Source organism: Prionailurus viverrinus, chromosome B2 (assembly GCF_022837055.1).
Source record: "Prionailurus viverrinus isolate Anna chromosome B2, UM_Priviv_1.0, whole genome shotgun sequence".
NCBI classification, from domain to species: domain Eukaryota; kingdom Metazoa; phylum Chordata; class Mammalia; order Carnivora; family Felidae; genus Prionailurus; species Prionailurus viverrinus.
Genome location: NC_062565.1, coordinates 39,738,879 through 39,755,155, shown reverse-complemented (window position 1 = coordinate 39,755,155; position 16,277 = coordinate 39,738,879).

The window sequence follows — 16,277 nt, the reverse complement described above, 5'->3', positions numbered from 1 at the left end:
GGATCAGAGAGGCTACTGGGTGGGGCTGGGGGAGGGGCAGAAGAAGGGGGCCGCCTTGGGGGCTGGATGTCCTAGGGAAGTTCAAGGGGGCTTGGAGACCGTGAAGGTGGTCAGGTCCTGTAGGAGGAGGTGTCAGGGCAGGGTCTCCGCCGCCCCCCCCCCCCCCCCCAGAATTGGCTGGGGCTGGGAGTCAGCCCCTTCAGGTTGTTTTCTAGCTGGGTTGGGGGTGTTTAATATTAATAGTAATGACTGTGGCAGGAAGATAATAGGCCTCAGTCAGATTAGAAGGGGGTAAGCGCTTATCTCTGGCTGCTGAAGACACATGTCTTTCACCTGCTCCTTTAATATCCCCCCTCTTTCATTCCACCGCCCACCCCCTCCCACCAGCCTAGAACAAAAGGGGTATTATGGGCCAGGGTGTTTTCAGGCTGCAGCCAAGGAGACCTCCCCTTCCCCCTCCGCTCCCCCCCCCCGCCCCCCAGTTTGAATGAGGCTTTTTCCTCCCATAAGAGATTAGCTCCATTTGACAAGGCAGTGAACTTTGGGAGGGGTGAGTGGGGGTCTCCTCCGGGAGCCTCCAAAGTGCAGCCCTAAAGAATGCTGCCAGAGAGAGGGTGGGGGGGGAGGCAGCCCTGAAGACAGACAGGCAGAGTCAGAGGCAGACAGACACACGGACACACAGACACACACAGAGCAGGAAAGGCACTGAGGTAGAGTTAGAGACTCTGAGACATGGGGAGCCGCCCCTCCCCCCCCCACTCCAGGATGTTGGGAAAAGGGAGAGACAGGGGGAGGAGAGACAGACAGACAGACCCACAGACATCCACAAAAAAACAAAGAGAGAACCATGAACATACACACTTGGCACCAGACTGACCCAGAGAGAGACAAAAGCAGAGAGAGACAGAAGGACGGAAGATATAAAGACAGAGATGCCAAAGACACAAACAAGGGTGAGGAGAAGAAAGGAAAAGGAGGGAGGAAAAGGAAGAAGAGATGGTTAAAACTGGCAAGCAAGAAAAAAATAAATAAAAGGACACTTGGAAGGGACGCTGCGGGGAAAGCTGCTGGGCCCTTGACCTCCCTGGGGCCGGGGCTGAGGACCCTGGCCTTGGCCCCTTGCTGAGCCAGGCAGCTCTCGACCTGGTTTCTATAGCTTGGGAGGACTAGGGTGGAGAGGGAGTTTGGGCAGGGGGAGGAGAGAGAGAGAGAGAGAGAGAGAGAGAGAGAGAGAGAGGCAGGCGGGGAAACCGGCCCAGAGACAAAGGTAGTGAGTTGGAAAAGAGGTAGGCAGGAAATGCCAGAGGGGAAGTGGGAGGTTCCTGGATAAGGCAGCTCCCAGCCTCTGGAGCGACTGGGGGTTGGAGGAGCAGGTGTGGAGGTGATGTGCTGGGGGACAGCGCTCTGAGGAGGCTTCTTCTTGGGGTGGTACAGGAGGGGGGGTCCGTCACTTCTGCTGCTGGCAAGAAGGAGACGGGGGAAAACCGAGGGCCACTTCCTCCGTGATTAAAATCCCCAGCCCTGTGTTTGCCATGTTGGATAGGTCTGGTGGCACAGTAGTGAGACAGCAGGGCTGTGAGACATGACAGCTCGGTCACTACGTGACTTCAGGAAGGGATGAACGCACCTTCGCCTCACTTTCCCCATCTACAGGAATGGGGATAACAGTCGTAGTTCCATCAAGGGTGATTGTGAGGCTCAGGGTAGGGCAAGGTATTTAGCGTCACCAAAGACCCACAGCAAGGACTAACATCTATTGGTTACTTACCGGGCACAGGCCCCGGTCTAAAGCACCTTTCAAGTCACCTCCTGGAAATCTCAGAACAACCCCTCCAAGATCTAACGGAAGAACATGGTAAATCACCAACTATTCAGTGGTGGAGCCACGATCTGAGCCCAGACATTTGAGACTTAACCACCGCGGGTACTGTCCTTATGAAGAAGAGACACAGTCCCAGTTGCCACGGTCCAGAAGGAGCCGCGCAACCTTTTCAGGAAGAAGGGATCATTTTTAAATATCCAAAGGGGCTTGTGGTTCTCGCTGAGGGCGGAGGTAGGCAGGTATGTGTTCAACAGTTGGATCTCCAAGAGGAAAAAAAAAAAAAAGCACTCACCAGTTTCCCTGGTGTAAAAAGCACCCCCACAATGGCTCACTCTGAGCTACCAAGGCGTCCTTCACCAGACGGGGCTCGGAAGAGATGCCCGCCTGCGGTCTTCTCTGGCAAGCCCGTGTGAACTGGCTTCTGCACGTCACTGAGTCAGGGGGGGCCCAAGCTGCCCGTGCAGACAGAAGGTGGCTTTAGAGGACCCCTCTTTTCCCCTGGGGGCTTCCAGCCTCGTTCAGGAGAGAAGCGGCACCGGGTACCCACACTCGGGGCCCATGCCAGGGTTGTACGGAAGGTTCCAAACCATGGCACATGCTATGGAGTTTGTAGAAGTTCACAAGTGGGAAGGAAGTGTGTGTGTGTGTGTGTGTGTGTGTGTGTGTGTGTGTAGGCGGGGAGGCATCAGTGCTGTGTATCCCACTGTCCCCTGCAGCTGGGAACTTGTGGAGGACAGGGACCGCCTCTTCCCCTCCCCCGTCCTTGGTCAGTTCCTGCAACCCCTTGCCTTCTCAAAGTGCCCAGAAAACCCCTCTGGGTGCTGTGAACTCCTAATGTGTGGTAACAACTGTGCTGGGGGAGGGGTGGCACCAAAGGCCCGTGGCCCCCCTCCTCTGGGGCTCCCAAGTGCCTTCTGTGAAACCAAACACTCCCCCCAGTCGGCCACCCGGACACCTGACTCCCTCCTGGGGCCCACTCTGGGCGCAAGCCTGTTTCCTGTCTGGATTGGTAACCCCCTGAAATCCCGGCCTCCCTCCCCCGATCCCTTCCAAATGCTTATTAAGCCGTTTGCAAATCCAGGGCTGAACTGAGCGGCGTGAGTTTAATAAAGCAGAAGACAGATGCCATCCATCACTGGGGCCCCGGGTGGGGCGCGGTGAGTTGATGGACTCACACCCTTCTGGCTGCTTCTAGGTCAGCCAGCCACACATCAGAACCAACTCTTCTCCGTGCCTGCCCTGGCCACGTTCTCCATTCGGGACCACCTCCTGGCTGCATGCAGCCACCCTTGAGGTCACATTCCTGCCACAGATTCCCCTCGGGGGACCTCTTGCTCACTGTGGACGGAGAGTGTCTGGGAATCAAGGGAGGCTGGCCCAACCCCTGCATTCCGCGCGGATATCTGAACCAGGCAGGACCTAGACGAGGATACAAGACTTAAGTGGGGGCCCCAAACCTCAGTAATCAAGATAAATAATATTTTGAGGTCCTATCTGAAAAAATCAAAACGGGTGTCAAAAAAATCCACGCTGAACAAGCTACTACAATTTTACATAAGGACAGGATCTTTCCTGATCGCCCTTACTGCCTCAGTCTCCAACGTGACTCATCGTGGTCCCAAGAGCAGCCACTTGGAACTCAGTGGGTTCAAAAGCAAGTTCCTGATCTGCCCCAAACCTGCTCCTTTACACTCATCCCTCGTCGTCCGCAAAGGCAGCTCTATCCTTCCAGTCACTTTGGTCAAAAAAACCGGAGTCAGGCTTGACGGCTCTCTCTCACACCCACACCCAACTTTTAGGAAATCAGGTCGGCTCTAATTTCAAAATGCACCCAGAATCCGACCACTTCCCCCCACCTCCACTGCTTTCCTTCGGGTCCCATGTCTCCCCTCTGCTCAGAATCCCTCCATGGCGTCCCCCTGCACTGGGAATAAAAAGCCTGACCCTATCATAGCCCTATGTGATCTGTCCCCTTCCCTCCTCTGACTTGCCTCCCATTATTCTCTCCCTTGCTCCCTGTACTCTGGACCCAGCCAGCTAAGCACACTCCTGCCTCAGGGCCTTTGCACTTGCCGTCCCTCCACCTGGGACACTCTTACCCGAGATGTTCACGTGGCTCCTTCCCTTGCCTCTTCAGAGGTCTGCTCAAACGTCACCTTGCCACTGTATCTGAAACGGCATACTGCTGCCCCTCGTGGTACTCCCTATCTCATTTGCCTTTTTTCTCTTTTCTTTTCTCTTCTTTTCTCTCTTCTCTTCTCTTCTCTTCTTTCTCTTCTCTTCTCTTCTCTTCCCTTCCCTTCCCTTCCTCTCCCCTCCCTTCCCCTCCCCTCCCCTCCCCTCTCCTCTCTTCTCCTCTTCTCTCCTCTTTTGTTTTTAAAAATTTTTGAGGGCAGAGTTTGGCTCTAAGTCTCTTTTGTAACCTCCAGGGCCTGGCAGTAGAAATACAATTAATGCTGTCTGCCAGCCCCACCTTGGTGTTGCCCTCCCCACACGCTGGTCTTTGGAAGAAAGCTTTCCACTGAAGGTGCTGTGTCCTGCCTCTCTGTCAGTCTCTGGTTCTCATCTCGACCTAAGCCCTACAGAAGTCACCTCCTCCAGGAAGTCTGGCTGTTGGCTAAGGGTCTGCAGTCTGAGTCAGAATGGTGGTGTTGTATGAGGGGGTCTGAACAGGTACCAGGAGCTCTGGGATTCAGCCCTGCTTTGGATTCCACTCACTGTGTGTGCCCTTGGGCAAGTCGCCTCTCCTCCCTGGACGTCCATTCCTTCCTTAGGATGAGGGTGTGCACCAGGTTCCTTCTAGCTCCGACCTTTTCATATTTTAAAGTCTTTTCCTGAGAGCCTAACAGGCACCTCTGGAGCCAGACTGTCTGGGCTCAAGTCTTGCTACCACCGCTTTCTAGGCGGGCCATTTAGATGCTCTGGACCTCTTTCGCTGCATCTGTAAAATGGGGCCAATCATGGTCCCTACCTCATGCGACTGTGGTGAAAACGAAACAAGAGAATGAGTGAATTCATGTGCAATGGCTCAGAAAGCACTGAAAATACTCCACAAATGTTAGCTTTTTTCTGTACCGTGAATGGTAGAAAGATTGTGGAGGGTTCTAGCGTGTTTAATTGGCATTTTCTATTTTCCCAAATACAGACATTTGTAAACAACAGCGGCCCCAAACCTTTTCCCCCAGGGAGTGAAATGGCTGACAAGGGGCCAAGGGAAGCCGGCTCTCCCCGTCTTGTCTCTGGGCTGTCTCAGCTTCTCGCATCCCAGCCTCATACCCCGGCCAGCCTGCTGGGTGGCCACCTTCTTCCTCCAAGGGGCTCCCACATCCTATCCTCTGCACCCTGGCCTGCTCCCTCCTGGGGGCCCCTGGGCCCAGCACCCCCCTCCAACCACGTCCCCTGAGCCCACCAAGACCCGGGCCCGGGACCGCAGCTCGCCTTTCACACCAGATGCTGGAGCCGGGCGCGGGAGCCCTGCCTGGGGCTGGGCTGGGGGCCAGCTCCACATCTGGCATCGATTACCAACGGTGGCTGCGCAGTGGACTCCTCTGCCTGCCACTCACCTATCTGCCGGGGTGACAGAGGAGATGGGAAAAAGGTTTTCACAGCTGGAATAAATTGAGGGGAAGTGGAGGGGGAGGGTCGAAAAGACACAAAAAACAACATTGAACTCAAGATGGAAGAAAGACAGTATTAGAGGAGGTAATGAAGAAAATATGTGTGAGTGTGCCTATGTGTGTGTGTGTGTGTGTGCGCGCGTGCGCGCGCGCATGTGCACGCATGTGTGCCTGGGATAAGTGTGTGTCTGTCGGCAAGTCAGCCAGGGTATTTTGTTTAGCGTTATTTAGTATTTTATTTACTGGGGGGGGGCTGCCCACTCCTACCGAAGACTGACCACCATTTGTGGTCTCCCAGGAGTCAGAGCAAGGGGCCTGGAGGAGGGGAAACAGGGAGGAAGAAGGGGTGGGGGAAGAGGGCAGGGCAAGGCCAGACGAGGAGACACTGAGCGGACAAGAAAAGGAAGGGGGGGGGGCGGCGAGTAGAAAAGTAGGGCCCTTGGTAGAGAAGAAAAAAAGCCGATTGGCCCACGACACACCGTGGCCACGCTGCTAACTCTTGCTGTTGCCAGAGTCCCTGGATCTGGGCCCCCGGAGCTGTGTTGCTCCCTGGGTGACAGCAGGCTGGGCCTCCCTTCCCCACCCCCATCCCCCACCTGCTGACCCCACAGGCTTCGCCCCCTCTCCCCCTCCCTCCCAGCCACCCACACCTCTGAGGCCAGGCCTCAGCAACTCCCCTCCTTCCCCATCTGCTCTCCATTGACACGAAGGAGCTTTCAATTGCCCGCTCATTAGTCACCAAGATATTTCCCTTGGACCAGCACCCCCCGCCCCCCACACACACACACAACTCGTCTAGCTTCAATCGAGCCAGGGCCAGCGGGGTCCCAACCTCCCACCAGGCCCCTGTTTGCAGCGAACTATTCCTAATAACCTTGTCAGAACGCAGAGGAGCCGGCTGGCTGGGGACTAGGAGTGGGGGGCTATGGCCCTCATGGTGGAGGGGCTTCTCAGAGGTCCCTGAAGTGTGTGTGAGGGGCTGGGGGCAGGTGGCCCACTGTAGGCTGCTAAAGCCCTTCATAATGTTATCCCTGTTGAGTCCATAAAAGCCCCCTCTAGCGTTACGGCATTTGAGAGACTATTAAGTTTTAAGGCCTTGGACCTCCAGGGAGGAGGCACGTTGACACGGGTGTTTTGTAGGCTCTTGGTTTACGTGGCGTCCGTCAGGAGGGACCGCTGGCGATGAGAAGGAGGGCACAGGCCTTCGAAAGGGGTGGTCGGGGCAGGGAAGAGCGCTGGGGGCCAGCATGGCCTTCCAGATCTCTCCCCTGGTGTCCTGGTCAGTGGCTCAGATCGTAGGAGACCGCAAGACCGCTGGGGTTGGTGAGCCGGGAGAAGATGGGGGCCTTTCCCCACGAGTCTAGGAGGGTTGACAGGCTTAATGAATGACAGGCTCCCCCCAGGCTTTGCTGCCACCCCTTCTCTGGAGGCTGGGCCTTTGCTCCCCCTCTTCGCCTCCCCTGGGCCCCCTGCGTCCCCAGGCTGGGCCCATGATGGCAGCCAGAGTCCCCATCAGAAGCAGCCTGGAGGGGCAGAGAGGCCCTGCCCGGGAGCCCAAAAACTGTGTTTCAATCCAGGCCCTGCCACTTACCAGCCACGTGACCTTGGCGCTGTCCTTTGGGTCTCATTTTTCTTACCGGTTCCCAGAGGGGGCTGGACTAGATAATTCCTGAACTTGCACCAGTCCTCCGAGTCCGACGTCACTCCCTGGTGGGAGAAGAAGTGAAAATCAGATTCAAGTGAGCCCTCAGGACGTTTACAGTGACAGCTCGCGTATTTGCACGCTCACGACTTACTAGGCAGTTGAGGGTATTATTCTCTTACCACAGCTGCTCTCTGCTGCGGTGGCGATTCGACCCCACTCTGCAGCGAGGAAACTGAGGCAGTGGGAGAGGAAGTGCCCAGCTCGGGTCTCGCGTTCTCCATTACTCAGTCTGTTGCATGCCCCTCACCACCTGTTACCCCATTATGTGCTCCTGCTGTACAGGAGGACTGGGGGTATAGATGGTGGACAGGTACAGCCCTGTTCTCTAGTGGTTCTCAAGAGCCACGAACACGTTCTTCTGGTCAACCCCACTGAGCCTCAGTTTCCCCCTCTGTGCACTGGGAATACAATGAGAGCAGAGAGGGGCGAGGCCGGGCCATACAGAGGGCTGCTTGCATGTTAGTTATGGCTGTCACTGTCACTGCCGTCCTCGCAGGTTGCAAGATCCCTGCCTCAGTCGGCTCAGGGGGAAGAATCACTCAGAGAGAGTCCACGGAAGGGGGTCCGTGCACCGCGGTTTGGAGGTGACAGGTAGCTAACTGACCCTGTCACCACCTCTCTACCTGCCCCTTTCTCTTCCTGAGGCCTGCAATTTGGAGATAATAGTAATAATAACACCGCACATTTGTAGAGTACTCTCTTTAGCATTTCAATTCAATTCTGCAAATATTTACTGTGCGCTGACCGTGTGAGGAAGTTTCACATCGATCACCTTCTCCTAATTGGCGGACCCCTCCCTTCGGCCGCTGGCACACGCAGGCATCCACACACAGACCCGTGCACGCGTGTATGCACACGCGCACAACACACACCCACCCACATGCCCGCACACACGCTCACGCACAGGCACGTACACACGGGGCTACGGCCCTCGCCCACCTCCCCCGGCGCTTTACCCTCAACTTAGCGCTTTCACGTTAAATGAAACCTGGGGACCCTGACCTCCTAAGTCACCCTGCGGAGGCCTCTCCGTGAGGATGGCCGGATGGGTCTGCGACACTGAGAGACGGTGAGCTGGGTGCTTGGCACAACGGCTCGGGGGTCGGCCAGCCCCAGTTTACGTCCCTTGCGGCTTAACAGTTCCGTGTCCCTGGGACACATCGCTTTTTCTTTTGGTGCCTCAGCTTCCTTCTCTGTAAAATGGGGCTGGTGATAGTAGCCGCCTCGTGGGGCGTCAGGATTAACAGGACGACACGCCTAGCACAGCGTCTGGTACACTACGGGCCATGGCCGTGGTGACATGATGGATGTGTAGACTGGTCTCAGGTGGAGACATCTGTGCACCACGGGCCCAGCTGAACCACATTTTCCCTCATCAGTCCACGATCAATGCCAACATCGGTCCTTGGGGCCAAGGTATTTATCCTCTGTTAACAACTATTCCTGGAATTCAGGAGCTTACTGTCTTCATGCGACCGAGCCCCGCGGATCCCTTACAATCCGACTCCAGTTACAGGAAGGTTCCTCCTTCCCTTCCTTCGGAGAACATGCATTGTTCCCTTCCCTACGTGCTGGGTGCCCAGGAGACACCAAGGTGAACAAAACACCCAGCCTGCTCCCCACGAAGCTCCCCGTCTAGGGGGCGGAGCACAGGCATGGAGGCGGGGCTTCCAGAAGATGGAAGGGGAGTGAGTCAGGGAGGAAATGAGTGTCTCACTGGAGGGAGGTGAAGGAGAACATTCCAGGCTGAAGGGCAGGGGGACACCTGGGTTTTGCAGACAGGACGATGCTGGGAGTGTGGTGGGGGTGGGGGGGTGGGGCGGTGCGCAGGGGGACAAAGAAGGCCCGACCATGGCGGGGGCAGACCGCACTACGCGGAGGCTTTCCAGAGGCCCGTTCCTCCACTCCATTCTGGAATACATCATGGCGTCTGCTGCTGAGACCAGAGGAGGCAGCTGGCTTCTGTGCGGAGGCCTCGCTTATTGAAAAATTTGTCTGTTGTTCAAGAGAATTCTCATCAGTGCAATGAGACGCTCGGGCCATGAGAGGTACCCTGGGCTGATGGGGAACGGCGCACGGATGTCCGATGATGCCCTCCATCTCAGCTCCCTCGCGGCGCTCTCTCACCTCCAGGTTTAAATCGGGTCTCTCTCTTTTCCTGCTGTTTGGATACCTGGGAGCAGAGGATCACGTGACAGGGCTCCACCACGGCCTCTGTTGGGGCAGCTCTCGCCAGTGGCCCGGTTCACTGACCTGTGCTCTTTGCAACCAACAGGGGTAGCATCCCCCTTATTTTCCTGAGGCTCAGAGGTGAGGTGGGCTGTGTTCCAGGGCTGCTGCCTCCCTACCCACGTTCCTTGCCTGCCCTCCTGTGTTTCCCATAGTGACACTGACATCTCAGCCCCCAGACCCTAGGGGAAGCCGCAGGGCCAGAGGAGGAGGGACCAGGCTTTCTAAGACAGGCAAGTGCAGAAGCCCACTCCCCAGCCCCTACCCTGGCCACCCTCCCACTCTGGGTCGCTGCTTCCACTGCTCTGTTCTCCCCAGTGTCTAACACTTCTATTAAACATAGTTTTTTTTACTGATGTGTATATGTATATACTGTGTATATACATATACACATGTGCATAAATTGTAAGCTTCCTGCTTGATGGACTTTTGCAAACTGAACACAGCCAGGTCACCAGCACTCAGATGAAGAATCGGGACAGGTACTACCACCTTGGAATATTTCATTGTGCCCCTTGTCAGGCGCTGCGCACACTAGTTTCTAATACGATAGATTTGTTTTAGCCTGCATTTGAACTTCATGTAAGCGAAGTCATGTCAGGATGTACGCTTTTTGTGCCTGGCCTCTCTCGCTCAAGATTCACTTACAGTCATCGTGGGTAGCAATAGCACGTCGTCTCTCATTACTTTGTGATGGTCCGTTGTGCGAATACACCTCAGTTTACTTCTGCGTTCTACTGCTGAGTCTTCCAGATTTTGGCCGCTACATAATGTTGCCATGAATATTCGCTGGTGAGTAGAATTTCTGGGTCGTGGGGTATGCGTGTGTTCGTTTTCATTAGATAACGCCAGGAAGTTCTCGATAATTGTTGAGCCAACTTCTATTCCCATCCAGCGCACTTTGCTGGATGTAGGGTGGTATCAGATTGTGGTTTTTAGTTTTTGTGTTTCTCTGATGACTAATGAATTGAACCCCGTTTCTTATATTTATTACTTATTTGGATATCCTCTTTTTAAAACAATTTCGTCTTCTTCTCCTCCTCCATCTCTGTCTCCTTCACCTTCTCCTTTTATTAAAAAAACATTTTTTTTAACATTTATTTATTTTTGAGACAGAGAGAGACACAGCATGAACGGGGGAGGGTCAGAGACAGAAAGACACACAGGATCTGAAACAGGCTCCGGGCTCTGAGCTGTCAGCACAGAGCCCGACGTGGGGCTCGATCCCATGGACCGCGAGATCATGACCTGAGCCGAAGTCGGATGCTCAACCGACTGAACCACCCGGGCGCCCCATCCTTCTCCTTTTTATAATTATTATTATTTTTAAGTGGACTCTATGCCCAATGTGGGACTTGAACTCATGACCCTGAGATCAAGGGTCACATGCTCTGCCCCTTGAGCCAGCCAGGCACCGCTGGATATCCTCTTTTTGTGAAATGCTTATTCAAGTCTTCTCATTTTTCTATTGTTTTCCATCTTTTTCTTATTGATTTGTAGGAAATATAATCTCCTGGATATGAGTCTTTTGGTGGGTAGACGTTCTACGAATATCCTTTCCCACCCTGTGGCTTCCCTTCACTCCCTTCAAAGTGTCTTTTGATGAACAGACGTTTTTAATTTTAATGCTGGACAGTTTGTCAATGTTTGTCTTTCACAATAAAGTGTTTTTTGGGGTCTCTTTTACAGAAATCTTTGCCTGTCCCAAAGTTATGAAGATATTCTGCTTTCTCCTAGAAGCTTTATTGTCATATCTCTCACATGTGTATCTGCAATCCAGCTGGAGTTGATTTGCGTGTATGCTGTAAGGTAGGGGTCAAGATTCATTTTAAAAATATGGGCTAGCACCATCTTGACCTTCGACCCCATCCACTCCCAATGAAAGACCTACTTTAATCAAGAGGGGCTTTTGTGTCCAAATGTGTCTTTTGTCAGCCAAATTCAGAAGCAGCCCTCTGGGCCTCTGTGAAGGGGCCAGGGCAGAGCTCTCAATGTGTGAGTTTCTGAAATTTGTTTGGCCCATCTCTTCCCAGGGAAGTGGCTGGGCCATGAGGAAAAGGGGACAGGGGGACAGAGCGATGAAGCACATTCCTCCCCCGGCCCCTTTCAACTGGGATTCTATCACCCCCTGAACTCCTATGAGATTTAGAGATTCCCCGGGGAAACCCTAACTCCAGTGTCCCAATTCAGAAGCTTGGGACTTTCTGCTTTTTCTGCCCACATTTATTCACTCAACAGATGTCTGGTTGCCTACCCTGTGCTGGCTACTGGTCACTGGGGATCCACAGCGGACAAAATGGACAGCAAATTCCACTCTCATGGAGAAAGGCGATGCGAACATAAATAAATAAAATGCATCAAGTGTGAAGGAAGATGATAATTGCTGTGGAGCAAAATACGGCAGGACAGAGGGACTGCGAGTATTAATTGTAAGTTGGATGGTCAGGGGAGGAAGGCATTATTGAGAAGGTGACATCCGAGCAAAGAGCCATGTAGATGTGAGGGGGGGGGGGTGGTGGAGCATTCTAAGTAGAAGGAACAGTGAATATAAGATCCCAGAGGCAGGAAATGGTTGCACAGATAATGGGAGAGCTGAAAAGCCAAAAGGCATTGGTGAAACAGTTTGGCAGAAGCCGCTAGCACTCCTAGGCTAGAAAGACAAAAGGAAGAAGTGCTGTTTTTGGAACCCGGGAGGGGGGGGGTGGTTGTCACCCAGCCGAAGCTGCAACCAGAGTGGGTCTGTAAGGCCAGGAGATGGGGCCATGGAGGAGATGTGGCTGGAGGCAACACAGGGGGTAGACATACTCTGGTTTTCCTCTTCCACCTGCTTTCCAGTCTCCTGCCAGTGCCTCCCCTTAGCAGAACCCGGCCCGCAGCCCACTGATGGAATTGCTGGTCAAAGAAGCCTAGAGATCGCCCCTCTCCCCCCACCCCCCGCCCCGGAGATCCAGGGCAGTCCCAGGGAGATGAGAACTGGCCTTGACAGTGGACCTTCCAACAGCGAGATACCTCCTCACATCCTACCTCCTCCTGGCTAAAGTGAAAAAGACCAATCACACCAAATGCTGGCAAGGACAGAGAGGACCTGGAACTCTCTCATCTTGCTAATGGTGTGTATGGTAGTAAAAGTACTTTGGAAAACTGCTCGACAGTCTCTCTGATAAAGCTGGATAGGGGCGCCTGGGTGGCGCAGTCGGTTAAGCGTCCGACTTCAGCCAGGTCACGATCTCGCGGTCTGTGAGTTCGAGCCCCGCGTCGGGCTCTGGGCTGATGGCTCGGAGCCTGTAGCCTGCTTCCGATTCTGTGTCTCCCTCTCTCTCTTCCCCTGCCCCGTTCATGCTCTGTCTCTCTCTGTCTCAAAAATAAATAAAAAAAAAAGTTAAAAAAAAATTAAAAAAAAAAAAAAGCTGGATAGACACCCACCCAGGACCCAGCAATTCTACCCCCAGGGATGTACCCGAGGAGAAGTGAGAACCTACATTCACAAAAAAGACTTGTCCTCGAATGTGAATAGCAGCACTGTAATAGCCAAAGTGCTGGAAACAACCCCAAATGTCTGGAAACAGGAAAATGGATTAAATTATGGTTAATGCCTACAATGGAATGTGCATTACAATAAAAATAAGCACACTAGTGCTACATGCAACCACAGGGATGAATCCCCAAGACATTACGCCGAGTGAACTAGGCCAGACGTAACGGAGAACATAATTGTGTGACTGCGTGTATATCAAGCACAAAGACGGGCAAAACCGATCTACGGTGATGAGGGAGGGTGGCCTGGCAGGGGGCACGAGAGCAACCTTCTGGGATTATGGAAAGGCTCTCTACCTTGGTCTGGGCGTTGACAACACAGATACGTTTGACAAAACTCCTCAACTGTACTCTTCGGATCTGTGTATTTCCTACTCTGGGAAAGTGACACCTCGAAAAAGGAAGAAAATGTACAAACACATAAAAGACTTCAGCCTTTGTCTCCCTTCCTCTGCCACCAGCCCAGCTCGAGGAGTGCTTCTCGATGTCAGCCATCCACGGACCCCGCGGCTTTCTCCCACCCTGCACACGGGGGCGGATCCGTGTTGCCACAGCAGCCCTTGGGGACAGCACTAGCTCTGGACCTGGAGCCCAGGAAGCCCCGTTTAAGTCGTAGCTCATCCTCTCCCAGCTGTGTCATTTAGTTGAACCACATCACTTCTCGGAGTCCTCTTTTATCATCTGAAAGACGGGCTAACAACACCTCCTTCAGAGGATTGTTGGGGAAATGCAAATGAGCTAGTGGCAGGGAAAGAACTTCTGGAAACAAGAATTCAGCAACCATAGGGTACTGCTCATACTGCTCAGCCAGAGGTGACCCTGACCAATGCGGGCCTGACTCCTGCACAGTTGACAATCTGGGTATAACTTTTGACTGCCCAAAAACTTTATTACTGATAGCCTGCTGTTACCAGAATCCAACCAGTAACATAAGCAGTCAATTAACACGTATTCTGTATGTGTATTGTAGACTGTATTCTTTTTTTTATGTTTATTTACTTATTTAGAGAGAGAAACACAGAGAAAGACAGTATGAGTGGGGGAAGGGCAGAGAGAGAGAGAGAGAGAGAGAGAGAGAGACAGAGGATCCCAAGCAGGCTCCGCACGGTCAGCCCAGAGCCCGACACACGGCTCGATCTCACCAACCGTGAGATCGTGACCTGAGCCAAAATCAAGAGTCAGATGCTTAGCTGACTGACCGAGCCACAGAGGCGCCCTGTATGCTGTAGTCTTACAATCAAGTCATCTGGAAGAGAAAATGTTAAGCAAATCATAAGGAAGAAAAAAATACGTTCACGGAACTGTACCGTATTGAAAAACCTGCATATACGTGGACCCGTGCAGTTCAAACCTGTGCTGTTCAAGGCTCAACTGTATATAGGACATTTCAATGGCTACTTGTGTAGCACGGAGGCAGATTGGATCGTCGGCCCCAATTCTTTCCTCCTGGTGATCGGACTCTACGCCCACACCCTGTGTCACGTGACTCCACGTTCCCACCGCGCTGGTGGCCGGCTTGGTCACCTGACTTCCAATGGTATGTCCGTGGATGCGAGCAGAGCACAGGATGAAAAACATTTGTGCTGTTTGAACTCCAGCGATAGCCTCGCTGGCCCAAGGAGAACGTGGAGTAGCCTTGAGCCCAACCCACAGGCTGTGAGTAAGAAAAACAAAGCCTTGTTGTAAACCATGAAGTGCTCCCGTGATTTGCCAGGCATCATTTCTGTGGTGATGGCTGACTAACGCAGCCTCAAGGTCATCCCCACGAAGTCTCCATTCACTTGCCTCTCCAGTCCCGTTTCCAACAACTCAGCTCCAGCCGAAGCAGTCTGTTCACTGTCCCGTGAAACTCAGCAGCCCCTCTCACTCCCCCCCTGCCTCCCTTAATGTCTTGTTTTCCTTCCCTGTCTCCTGTCCTTTCCTTCCCTGTCTCCCGAGTGTCAAAGGTTTTCTCCCTCCACTGTGCCAGTCTGTACCAGCTATATCAGTCTACACCACCTATCCTTCGAAAGACAATGGGAGTACCACTTCCCTGCGGAAGCTTGTCTTCACGGCCCACCCCACCCGCCCCTGGGCACCCTCCCTCTGCCGAGCTCCTGCAGCCCAGACAGTCTATGTCCATCACCATTGGCTTAATCTTTCCAAACGAATAGAAACGTCCTTCGTCTCTCTGGGGCTTAGGAGTTTTCTGGTCAGCATGGAATTGTGCTTTGGGAAATACCTGTTGGCGAAGGAAGGAAGGAAGGGGTCAACGAGACCCCCCCAAGTCACTCGCCGCAGAACAGCCAGCTTCCCTAAAGTCTGCCTTCGCTAAGGTCTACCTTGGCGCCCAATCCAGAAGTCCCAGTGAGTACCACCCACCTGGCAATCTGGGGAGGACGCATCTGCCACCTGGGGTCAAGCGCAAGAGAAGGGTGATGGTTCTAACTCTGTTCTTCTCCTTCCCTGTCCCTGTCTCATCCCTTCTCTTACCCGTGTCTCTATCTCACTTACGGGCTCTAATGACTTCCCAGACTGTGGACTGTCAACCACCCAGCTGGGATCTAGACTGTCTAAACCTATCCTGGTTTTCATCTCGGTGTGGGTGCCCAGCGTTTCGGGTTGGTTGCTCAATAAATACTTCATGTCTGCTGGGATGGATGACATGGTCTGTTAAAGTGGGTTTGGAAAATGATTTTTTTTTTAAAGTTTATGTATTTATTTTTGAGAGACAGAGCGTACCCGCACACAAGTGGGGGAGGGGGAGAGAGAGACACAGAATCCGAAGCAGGCTCCAGGCTCTGAGCTGTCAGCACAGAGCCTGACTCCGGGCTCAAACTCACAAACTGTAAGATCATGACCTGAGCCGAAGTCAGACACTTAACCGACTGAGCCACCCAGGTGCCTCTGGAAAATGATTTTATGCTTGGCGGTTTGGGGTCCAGCCTTTCTGAGTTCTGAAACACTTAAAAACTCCGACACCGACTATTTTGGGGGCTTGGGGGTGATGATGACAGACACCAGCAGCCTTTGGAAAGTTAAGGGGCCAATCGGCAGAACGTTGCTGTTTGAAGGGGTCTTCCGAGTGGGCAAGGGGGCCTCTGTTAGAAAGTCCCTCTTCGAAAATTTCCCCATACTCACATGTCCACTGAATGACAAGGACTTCATCGGGTTAAAAAGCCCCTCTTTTAAAACTCAGCCAATTGTTTGAAGAGATGCCATCACCCAACCGAGTTGCCCAGGAACTTGGCTGGGTGATATTCCAGGCCACAGGCAGAGGAGAACATTTGCTCCAGGTCAAAGTCCCAGAGCTGGGCTGGGCAGAGTGGCAGAGTGGGAGCTCCAATCTAGGTCCAGAGAAAGGCCAGAGGAGGGCAACCAAAACAGAGTA